Source organism: Strigops habroptila, chromosome 2 (assembly GCF_004027225.2).
Source record: "Strigops habroptila isolate Jane chromosome 2, bStrHab1.2.pri, whole genome shotgun sequence".
Taxonomy (NCBI): domain Eukaryota; kingdom Metazoa; phylum Chordata; class Aves; order Psittaciformes; family Psittacidae; genus Strigops; species Strigops habroptila.
The window spans coordinates 112,792,044-112,803,504 of record NC_044278.2 but is presented as its reverse complement, the minus strand read 5'-3'; positions in this window follow the sequence as shown (position 1 = coordinate 112,803,504).

Here is an 11,461-nt window from a genome sequence, read left to right as displayed (position 1 = left end):
CAGCACGCATCACCAACAGAGCAGCTTTAGAGAAAGATGTCCAGGAGCTGGAAGGATGAAATCATCTGTGCAAACTATTCAAGGATTAAATTGATTGCCTTTAAATGAACTGGGCCAGGGAAAGGCGATAAATCTGGCAACTGAACACTGCTGGAGGGATGCAAATTTCACAGAAAGACTGGCATTCAGTGCAAGATAATTTATAACAGTGAGACAAACTATTCCACCGGACCACGAAATTAAAAGAGCTGAAGGAGGGTCTGAAAACTTGATGCAATGAATTCTTGGTAGCTCAAAAAGACTGTTAATAAAAGAAAGGATGAAGCACATGGATTTAGTCAAATCAACAGATTCATGTAATAACCTTCTTCATGCTAAAAAAAATCCTTATTGATAACTATTGCCACCATGGATCTAAATCAGAGCTGTATGTGGAAGGGTGGGAAGGATTTTGCAACACTTTTGACATCTCTTTTCAGGAGGTGATTGACTCATGTCTGGTGTCATACCCAGTACGACTCGGCTCTAGCTGAAATGAGCAAATAAAATATTCTGTGATAATTTGCTCGAAGTTTTTCCTTCCTTTATCCCCTTACAGAGCAGCATAAAGGAACACAACCTAGTAACAAAGCCAAGGTACCACCTGCCTGTTGCAGAGTGTATATGGGCTGATCATTCTTGTTCCCCTTCAACAGGAGGATCTCTCCAGTGAATGGTTTTCCATCCCCATGTATCACCTGCAGGGGAAATAAAGTTTGGAACTAGCCCCAGCATCTGGCTGACAGACTGCAAATGCCATCTCCTCGGGAGGAGTTCCTCCTGGTGAAGGGGGAACTTAACCTAATGTAAGAAAGCAGATTGGGAACAATTCGAAGCTTCAGGAAAGGAGACAGTGGCTGTTTCCGGAGGCTGCTCCTCTCCTGACAGGTATGTACGAGTACCAGAGTATTAGGCATGAATTGATGGCCTCTACACGGGGTGACTAGAGACATTTGTACTGCTGCCAGTTCATTAGCAGTGCAGAAGAGAAGGGCCCTTTCATCAGTGATGCAGACGTTTTGCTAGAGGGAGACACAGTTTATGCTCTTCAAATCTGCCTATTCCTGAAGAATTTCTCATTATAAAAGACTGCAGAGGAAATTACAGTTCTGTTAATCTTTTTTTTTTTTCACCATCTGAGTACAAAATAAAATCATTCCCTTAATGCATTCATGTGATACCTGCAAATAAATGTAAGAGAAGATCTGGGACAAAACCAATGCTGCCTACAAATCTGTGAGACTCTGATGAGGAAATTGGTCAGACTAATAAAAAGTCATTTGTTTCAGATACTAGAGCTTAGCCAATGTGATTTTTATTCCTTTCCTTTTTTTTTTTTCCTTCTTTCTTCCTCCAGGGAATAGTTTATCCATTATAAAATGGGGTTTTGCTAGGACCAGTTATTATTAATGAAAAATCCCTCCTGTCCAGATAAGTGTTTTACTCACTAAGCTATTACATAAAAAGTTGGGAGTGCAAATACTGCCCTTACTTTAGGGAAAGGAAGGAAATAGTCTATTATCCATATTTAAAAGGCTGATATCTGCCTAGACCCAGAGACATTACAGGATACATTCAGACTCCCTCAGATACAGTGATACATTCAAGAAACCTAATATTCGGGTTATAAGTGGGATTGCAAGCACATTTTCCTTCTCTGCTTTGCATGTTTCTCAGCTCTGTGGATTCATCCCAGAGCCAGAGATACTCAGTGCTGCGGGAACACCCCAGATCAGCCTCTGAAGGTCTAGCTTGAACTCAAGGTCATAGAGAAAGCCTGCAAAGAAGCCAGGCTCCACATCGCAAGAAGCACCTCAGAAGTACCAAACCAGACTTCAGACATTAGGAAGCAGGAGTCACTTTCAGCATCTTTCAGAGCCACAACTATTTAAAAATGCAGCTTTTATATCTCCTTGTCTTCCTCTCTTTACCAGAGCCACACTAAGGATGTTTGAAATGCTATACAAGAATTAAGGATCCAAACTTCTATGTTATGAACACAGTGCCTAAACTCTTTAACAGTCTAAGCTCTTTAATAGCAAGAGAAGTCACCATCTTAGGTAACAATTCCTTGGAAGGCAGGTTTCAAAGCTACTTTTCTACCAGCGTAGGGTGCAATTCAACATAGAAGAGCAGGGACTGAAATACTCTCATTTTAGGGTAGCATAGGTTGGTTTTGCTTTAAATCTTGTCTTCCTCCTAGGTAAAGACTGTGCTTGGTCATGGCCTGGTTCTCGGAATGACCCAGATTCACCAGCCCCTGTAGAATTTAGCAATCTTTAACATCCAGTAGTTTCTGTTTTCAATGTTATGTTTTCCTCCTTTCCTCCTCTTCCACAATACATCCCTAGTTTTACTTCTTTCATTCCCATCTTTAAAATTTCTTCAGCCAGCTCCTCTCAGTGCAGGATATGTAATTGTATTAATGCACATTATTCTCTTCCTTCTGCATCATTACTGAAGAAATTACTTAACAACAGAAATTACAAAGATCTTTGGTTTACCATCTCGCTTTGCCAAAAGTATTACCCTTAGTCCTAACTTTATATGTTTTTCATGCCATTTTCAGTCCCAGGAGAGCTCATATCAGGCTTATCCGAATTCTTTCTGAGTGTGAGCTTTTCAGATCCTGTATTTCATGCTCACTGCTTAAGGAAATGTAGCTCTAATGTGCTATAATCCAATAGCACAATAAACTAAATCAATTGCTTTGCTTTCAATGACTGTCTTAGTAATTCTGTGGAAAAAAAAAAAAACTGGCAAGATTTATTCTTTATAAACATACTAATTTTTTCCTCATGCTTCTGAGGACCAGATCTTTTTCTCTATTAGGCTGGAATATGTCCATAAAAGTAACTAACGTTATGCTAACTTTCCACTAGGTATTTTAACAAACTTTCTTCCTCTTCTTCATAGCCAAGAAGTTCTGGATACTGACCTTAACCAGTATTTTCCAAAAGCACATATTGACTTTTTCTTGTTTTGGATTTTGACTACTCATTTTGAGACATCTTGGATCTCATTTGCAAATGTATTGAAACCTTTCTTTGTTAGACACATAGAAGTACTAGCAAATCTTTAAAAATACTAACTTCCAGTCCTTTCCCACTGTCCATGAAATACAAACACAGTTTCACTATATTGCAGGTGTATTATGAGGAAAAATACGTTACTGCAACTTAAGGTCTCAGATACTGTGCTAGTGAAGCATATACAGGTAGACAGCTCCATAGACAACCGATTTCTTCCTCCCTTCCCTTACACTATTGAAAATTATTACACTTCAGCTGTGGTTACATCACTTGTGCTAACACATACAATACCATTTTTCATTCTTCTATACTTTGTCTTTCACAGATCCAGGGTGGGTTGTTGTCCCAGAAGAAATCACTGAAATGAGGAACATGAGGAAGATCAGTTTTATGAAATAGAAACCTGACTTAAAAACTGACTTTCGTGTCATATAGGCCATGTATCAGGGCAAAATGTACACTAAAATAGCTATGATTTTTAGTTTATACTTATTATATCAAGAAATGGGTATAATAGCTGGTGCTTTTCTTCCATTTTAACCAACCATCAAACTGTGATGGCACTTAGACTCCAAAATTATGAAAGTCTTCCAAACTTGAGTCAAATCCGGACCAGAGCTGTTTCAGTAAATGAAAACACTCTTGCCTTCATGCAAGGCACATCTTTTGGGAGCTGCACATTAATCTCAGAACAAAACCTCTCTTCTTCATCCATCATTTGCATTATTACTTCAAAAGGTGCCTGGACAGATGACCTGAGGTCATCCTGTGGAATATGCCTTATTTCCATGTACCGTCTGAAAAATAACTAGTCAATTAACATGAAGACTGCTCCATAATGAGGTAACAATAAGCCTTCGAGACCTGCTGGTCTCTGACCTTCCCATCAAGGGGAACATTTCAAAGGTTCTCCAGCACTTTGTGCTGCAAACATCACCACTCTTGTAGAAACAATTTCTGGACTTTACATCAGTCAGTAGAAGAAAGCCCAACGCTCTCTTCTGCCTGTGTGAAATTAACGCCATAAACCAATTATTTTTACTTCACATCTATAGCCCAGAGAATTCTCTCTGAAGTTTCTCCACATTTCTCTTCTTGTTTTGTGGCAGTAAGATCAAAGACCCTGTTGAAGGGACATTATCAACACAAGCAGTCCTTTTATTTTCAAAACCAGATTAAAAACAATGCAGTGCCATATACATCTGCCCAAGGTTCTTTTAGTCTTTTGTTCTGTTCTCTGCAAATACATTTTTCTATTTTATAGCCTAGCTGTTCCCTTTCTTTCCAGATGAAAGAATATAAATGCAAACAGATCCCAGAATGAGGCCTGAGAACAATAAAAAACACTGAGTAAACTAACTTAACCTACCTCATGCCACCAGTTATCACAGTTGGTGTTGACTATGAAAACAGGTTCCTTCATGAAGAATAAATCTAATGAAGCCTGATATCATACAGATCTGTGTTTAGTGATGCTCACAGCCTCCTGTTTCCTGCCCTCCATCAGCAAAACTCCCCATCCATCTCCTAGAAACTGAAGGGGCAAAAGCTGGTGCAAGCTGTGGTTGCTTGCAAGGGTTTGGGAGCGCTGCTGCTGGACCAGCACACTCCATGGGCAGGCACAATAATCGGAGCAGATGACAGTCACACAGGGTTCACTAAATGCCTTCTCCAGAGGCACAGTTGTGAGGTACTTTAATGAGTATCTTTGACAAAATTTTAAAGGTGATGGCTATGACCTCTGCCAGACTGGTGAATTGGCCTGAATTGGCCAACATCAAAGTGTTGAGGTCAGTGAAAGGCAATATAACACATGAAGATCCACGTATACAACTCTGTAATTCATTGCCTTGGCGTATCAGGCTAAAAATCTTGAATTTTCCTGAAGAAATGTCACCAGGGAGGAAATAGTGCAGTCCATACACAATCCACTTTGTAGAGAGATAACAGAAACTTTATCCATCAAAGAGAAAATCAAGTGATAATTCAGGTGTGATTGTTTCACACCTCCTTGAGGAATGGATGCAGAGGATTTCCTCTGCAATATATAAGTGCCATAGCAAGACACAAAGATTACAGACTGAAGCTTGGACTTGAGTCTGGAAACAAAATGCAGGGTTTAATCAATGAATTAGACATAAGCATAAAATCGGTGCAGATACATTTTGTAGTGAGGATGATGGAAAAAACAGCAGAGCAGATATTAGAAAGAGAGAAGGCATCAATCAGAGCAATCTGACATTGAGGAAGTGGCTTCACTGAAATAAGTGCAAATTCATATTCCTGTGAAAAAGAAATTCAAGAGTTATGCACCGAGTGGAAACAGTAAAATCTGCAAGTGTTAGAGTGGACAGACAGTTTAATGTGAGCACATACTGCAGGCCTATTGTGAAAGACTACAGAAATAAAAGATCACAAAAAGTTACTCTCAATAGCTCAATCTGTTTTTAAAGATAGTAAATCATCTCATTCAAATTTTGGAACACCTTTATGGGAGAAAACACAGTGTTCTAAGGCCTGAACAGGGCTTTAATATGGCAAGGAATAAAAGAAAACATTTTAAATGATGTCTGGAAGCAAAAAGGAAACAAACATAAGTTAGAAACTACAAACAAAATTCTAGCAGAGAGGGAGACTAAACTCTCGAGCAAAATGCCAAAGAACTGTTTGATTTTAAGCCTCTTGATGTTCTCGCATAATGATCTGGTGCCTTTCTTTGTAAGGGCTGAGGTTTCTGGATGTCAAGAAAATGACAGTTTGTAATGCACCGGGCTTGGGTTTGGTGATCTCTTGATACCTTTTTCATCTTTAAGCTCTATGAATATGTGAGTATTGTTGCCTTTATACTTTCACAGCTGTTCCTTCCTTCTTTCAGTCTCTAGCCAAATTGAGAAGGAAACCAACACTTTTTGCGCAGGCTTACTAAAACTGTTCTGTTTTATTAATACACACACATTTCTGCTCCAACAGTTGAATTACTCAGTAATGAGCAAAAGAAGAGGTCTTAGTCCCTTATTCGTACTCCTGAGCTATATAACTTTTCATTTATTTTTTTTTTTGCAAATGCAGTTAAACTCTGCAAAGTATGAAGTGAAACCAGCAAAGCAGAAGTGTATTTTCTGTGCATTAATACAGCATTTTGGAAAATACATTCTGCAGGTTTTTTCTTACATTGCCTGGGAGGCTTTTCAGCAGCCTGGCATTATCCCGAACTGCATTATGCCTTGTAAATATTTATTTTGTCTCTATAGGTATTACAGGTCCAATAAAAACTGATTTAATAGGAAAGTTTAAAAAAAGATTGCTCGGGTTTGTGAGCTGTAGGTAACACAGTTATTACAGGAAAGTTTGAATGCATTTATCTTTATCAGTCTCCAATTAAAGACATCATTTAAAAGGCAGATGCCAACAGCAGTGTTCAGTGAAGCTGCAGGAGATCCACAAGAAAAGAGGGGTAAAGAAGGGTCAGCTCAAAAGAGAAATGTGTTCCCAATGAACAATTCAACCAGCCTTAATCAGGATCTGCTGAGAGAGAGGTATTGGGACAGATAAAAGCTTCCAAACTTCCATCTTCCAGCTATTTATGATTAAACTAGGCAAAGCAGGGATACATATATTTCCAAGTAACAGTTAACTGCTGAGCTAGATGCCTTATGTGTATGCGGTTTCTGCTTTCAAAGTAGTCCTGAGCATGGACTTTCCATCCTAAACCTGAGCAATCCCACCAAAGGCAAGACCTCACAGAGCTGCTGCTACAGGAGCAGGGAGGATGTTTTGTACATCAGCGAGAAAGAAAGAGGAAAGGACAGGGCAAGATCTGCGGGTGTTTGTCCAATATATGCCAAGGACTGTGCTTGGAGCCCCTTCTGCACCATTTTTGCAGCACAAGACAAAATACTCCTAAATATTTTGGAACCAAGCTGGGAGCTCCTCACATGGCTGCAGAGAGCAGTGCTCATTCATGACCTAAGCATATGAAGAGTGAAGCTACACCTGCAGATTAAATCATCACAGAAGCATAGAGGCTTTACATGCACACTATCCTTTGCTAGTTATGAATCCACCAGACAGCTAATGGCAGTATGACTCCATGTCCCTAATGGAGTTCAGGAAAAATGTAAAGAAGTCTTACCAAAAGTTTCTATGATGTTGTAACTTTCTGATAAAACAGAAGATACAAATAAATGCTGGGGAGGTATTTTGTAACACACAGCAATGATATTTCTTCATTATATGGATGAAGCAAACAGTAAATTATGTCGCCTGCCAAAGTTTGATGGAGGTAATTGAACATGAGATAAAAATATCCATATAACTGCTCCTGTACTATTTCACAGGGGAGGATGTGTTGTATGGGGAAGGCAAAAAGCAACAAATACCTGTAGCTTGCAGCAAACATTGCCTGAAGTGAGCCATCCATACCCACATTTATGTATACAGAGCATTGAACATTTGCCATAATTATCTGATTGATGGTCCCTTCCCAAGTATAAATGTGTGGATATAAACCAAGGTTCTGAAAAGTAATTACCAGATTTGGGGTTCTCCTTGCATGCCTGACTTGAGATATTGCAAAACAGAGCCTGTAATTCAGACAGTTCTGGGTAATTGCCCCTCTAGTTTTGATCTTTTGATATGAATACGTTGCATTACTGATCTTGAAGTGCCTTCCTTTGATAGCGAAGAAGAAGGGAAAGAGGAAAGAAAGAAATCAGAAAGGAAGGTATTGGTTATTCTCACCTGCTTAACTGCCACAGTAAGCCAAATCCTTGCTAAAGCTGATACAAATCTGAATTATTTCCTCAAATAACACTGGAGATCTGTTTTACAGAGGTGTTTCAAGATAATTCACAGTGAATTAGAGCTGTTTGTAAGAACACTGAAGAAATGGAACACAGGGAAATGGATTTATTTGCTATATTTGCCTATCGAGCCCAGCACCTTGTGCTCAGTGCTAGTAAGACCTTTACCATTTTCTGTTTGATTTCAGAACACCATGATGGCTTTATATCTTTTTATATTTTGATTCCTATTTTTTTAATTGAACATTACTACTTCTCTTGCCTTTCCACCTCAGCTAACTCTAACATAGCATAGAGAAGGAGAGGTAAACTCTACAGTCTCAACCAAAAGAAAAGAAACTATTATTTCTCTTACAAATACAGAGATGTAACAGTAAAGTCTGAAATACAGCAGTGAACAACCACTGTGAAACCAGAAGCTACATAGTTTGAAGAGAAAGTCTCCAGGCAAGCCAGAATCCTGTTTCCTACCATTGGATAGTTCACCTCACTGCAGGACAAACTGCACATTTCATCTGTCTAAGCCCCTAAAGAAATACATTGTGCTCGGAAAATACTATTAAATAAATAAATTTTATTGGCATTGTAATGCCTGCAAGGGATCATTTCCCTTTGAGTTGAACAATGACTGTGGCTGAAAAATCATGATGCCAGCCTGGCCTCCAGCAGTCCCAGGATCCATTGCCTGTTCTGTATCAAAAATTAAGAGTGTTTTAATTCAGGACACCAGAAAGCGTCATCCTGCTGTATTTTAACTAAGAAATGTAGCACTTAGAATTTATTGAAGGAAAAAAGTTCCATACTATGAACAAAACATCTCCAACGTGGAAGCCCAGGACTGTAATTAAAATGTTCGACAAGCTCAATGCTTGTCAAGCTCAAACTGTAGCATTGCCTCCAAAACAAGAAAATGCCAACATTTACAGGACAAAATCATAGAAGCTGTAAATAGGAACTGGCACTACATGTGAGTGCAAGGCAAGGCATGTTACAGAAGTAAAATGTATGTATTTTTAAAGAGGAAAGATCATCAGCTGAGCTGGCAGAAACTGATGGAAACAAGCTGTGAGGTGAACAGAGAGGAAGGGAAGCCTCACGAAAAACAAGAACTTGACTGTCTGATGCAGATTTTCATGAATAAAGCAAGATCCAATAAACCTATATAGTCTCAGGCTGAAAAAATAGGTGGGAAAGGTGGGGAGTCCAGAAACAGCCCGTAAAGGTCATAGGGAAGAGCTGGGGCCACTGCTTGTTGCTGTGGGGTTTTCTTAACAACAGATCAGTACGATCTCCATGGAATGTCCTGATGCACTTGGACTGCACCCAGAAAGGCTTTCCAGCTTCCAGCCTGGATCTTTATCTGAGCTTCTGCAGCTGCATTTAAGCTGAGACATGGACCACGCTGTTACTGCTCTCCTCCAACCTCCCCAGCCCAAATGCTGGGTTTTCCCCAAGAGAGCCATGGCCCACTCTGGCCAAGTCTTTGACATGTGTGACTGGAGAATCAGACCCAGGGCACCTATAGATACTTGAGAAACAGCCCAAGTGCCCCAGCAGACAACCTTTGGGGCTTACCTGAGAGAGCACAATGAAGCTTTTCCTTCAGCGGTCTGTGCTGCAGTCACAAGAGCACTGATATTTTAAGAAAGTTCTATCAAGGGTGCACCTGAGAGACTTCTTTCATGGAGGAGTCCTCAAATGAAGAGCTTCAGGACCTCTAAGCCACACTTTCTATTAGTGCCTCAGGTTATTTCAGGGCATGCCAGGAGATCAGATTTTCTGCCCAGGGCCTTGAGCAACTTTGTAGGACTTGGCAGGACATTTAGTGCCTGTGTTGTAGGCAAAAATAGCTTAAATTGTGAATGCTGAGAAGCAGCAGATAAGAAGGTGTTTATACATGTTGGGGGGTGAAGGCTGAGCTTTTGAACTCTTTGAAGTAGAAGGCCGCTACTTGCTTGCTGCAACTGATATGGGCTGGTTATAAATTCTGATAACAGTGGGGCTAAACAAAAGTGGCAAATCCTGAATCCCCCATTAATAAAGAAACCTGAGACAAAACCATCAGTCAGGAGGCAGATGCATTGTTCAGGGACATCTATTAGACCAGGTTGCTCAAAGCTCTCTCCAACCTGGCCTTGAACACCACCAGGGATTTTATTATCCACGATGAAGTATGAAAAATAGAGCCCTGGCCTTTGGTTTCTCAAGGCTGGCAGTTGAAAACAACCAAAAAAACGTTCTGCTCTGCAAAGCAATTGTATTGGTATGAAAATGGTCCAAAAAATTAATAAACTCTGAACTTTCCAATTGCATTTTTATCTCAACATTTAGAAGAACAGATACATCAAAGATATGATTTATTTGAATTCTGGGGTGTTTACAATACCATTTTGGAAAGCTGCTGAAAACTAAAATACAGAATCAATTCTCCCTACGTGTCTCTGTGCAGATACAGATGGGAGTGCTTCCAAAATAAAACTTTGTTTCTGAGTGCATATGTTAGAACTGAGTGCATAAGTTAGAACAGAACTGCTTCAGTAGTTTTGAGTTCACTCTCAAAGTCAAATCAATCCATCAGGCTAGGAGTCAGAGATTGTCCAGCATAAATTATCCACAGAAGCCATGAAAAGCACTTCACAAAATTCCACATCCACAAATTTAAAGAACTATTGAGCTGTTTAAAAAATACTAAAGAAGCTATTGCCTAAAGAAAAGGTGTGCTGGGCTACCGCAAAATCAGAGAAAGGCCAAACCTGAGCAGGCCAAACCACAGCAAGGCTGAGCACACATTCCCAGTAAGCACACGTATGTATGTGTACACACACATGCACTACACAGAGACAAATGCACATGGCCAGCAACAAGGATCAACACAGACTGGAATCACAGAGCTCTCACAACAGCATCAATGGCCTGACTCACTTCCTTTCTCTGGCTGATCAGGATGAAAGGCTGTTAGTGGAAAAAAATATAAATATGTACACATATGCATATATACACACATGTACATATAGAGAGAGACACAATGTGGACCTCTCCAGCTTCTGGTTTTAGACATTCAGTCTCCAGTTACTGACACCGAAGACAATAGGTATAAATAGAGCTCAGTGAGAAGAGAGGAGAGACGGCACTGGTCAGAGACAGGACAGAGACAGACAGACACCTGTGCTGACCATCCCCAGCTCACATGTGATTGACTGGCCTCTTTTATGTCTACATTCATAGAATCATAGAACTCTATTTTTCCCAAAACATGTGGATCGCCTCCTTTCCCACCTTAGGTTCCTGCCCCAAATGCCCATACAAGTCAGGTACAATCCCAAAATACAGTTCCCACATGTCCCACAGAGGCCCTCAGCCTGTGTGGTGATCCTGGGAGAGCCTCTCCCATTGACCCATTGGGATGGTTTCCACACCTGGACCAGAGGCAGACTGCTGTCCTGCTACAGCCCCAGCAGCAGCTGGGTCAGGGGCTCCGTGTCTCTGATGAGGTTATTGGGGTTCTGCCATTTCTTTGTATTTACAGAGATTAGTCTTTGGCCACTCCACTGGTCCCTGTTTCCTTTCCTTGTCATTGTTCTACAAGAC